We start from the raw sequence: 1,166 nt of genomic DNA, 5'->3' as shown, positions 1-1,166 counted from the left end.
ATATATATATATATATATATATATATATATATATATATATATATAATATTTTTATTATCCAAAAAAGTTCAATCTGGTCCTCTGGACATTCAAAAAAGCAAAAAACAAAACAAAGCAAAAAAAATCTAGAAACGTTTTGTCTCTCATCCAAGAGACTTCCTCAGTCTGAGGAGCTGTATTCAGCTCAGTCTCTTAAATAGCACCTTCTCAGAGTGGATCAACCAGTTTGCTGCTGACAACCAAAACCAGCTGATCACATGCTCAAGAAGGACCATCAGCCTAACAATGGATCATTAGCACACTGATGGCTGTTTACTATTCACAGAGGGCTGAGTGATACTAGCAATCACAGCATTGTAAGAGGGGGACAGTTGAACCCGGAGGCCTCCACCCCTGTTTAATGATGGACGATTTCTTTTCACAAAGATGGCCTCCTTTACTCCTCTCTCAAACCATCGTTCCTCTCTGTCCAGGATGTGAACATCTTCATCCTTGAAAGAGTGACCGCTGGCCTGGAGATGAGTGTAGACCGCAGAATCCTGGCCTGATGACGTTGATCTTCTGTGCTGGGCCATCCTTTTGGCCAGTGGCTGTTTAGTTTCCCCAATGTAAGACTGATCACAGCCCTCCTGACACTGAACAGCATACACAATATTACTCTGTTTGTGCCGGGGGAATGGATCTTTGGGATGAACCAGTCTTTGCCGTAATGTATTTTGGGGTTTAAAAGGGGATGTATATATATGTATATATATATATTATATAGATCTTAATAAAAAAGGAACAGTTACTGTGAGTTTTGCAAACGTGTCATAAGAATATTTTATTAGTGTTAATGTTTACCCCACCAAGAATATTTTAATACACTGAACCATGTGTTCAGCTTTAATGGCTGTACTCCTGAGATTTACAGAGGAAAAAATCGTGAGAATGAGTTTAGTATTCAGCTCTGACTGATTAAATGCGCAAATACTTCATTGCTCCCGTCAGTTTACACTGAGTGGAGCGGTCGACCGTTCCAAGAAGCCGGCCGTACAGCTTGTCAGTGCCAATAGGCGCTAGCGGTCAATGCTGTATCTAGTCATTATATGATATCTACAGGTCCTTCTAAAAAAATTAGCATATTGTGATAAAGGTCATTATTTTCCATAATGTAATGATAAAAA

This window comes from Nematolebias whitei, chromosome 14 (assembly GCF_014905685.2).
Source record: "Nematolebias whitei isolate Nwh7 chromosome 14, NemWhi1, whole genome shotgun sequence".
Lineage (NCBI taxonomy): Eukaryota > Metazoa > Chordata > Actinopteri > Cyprinodontiformes > Rivulidae > Nematolebias > Nematolebias whitei.
Note: the sequence above shows the minus strand (reverse complement) of the source record.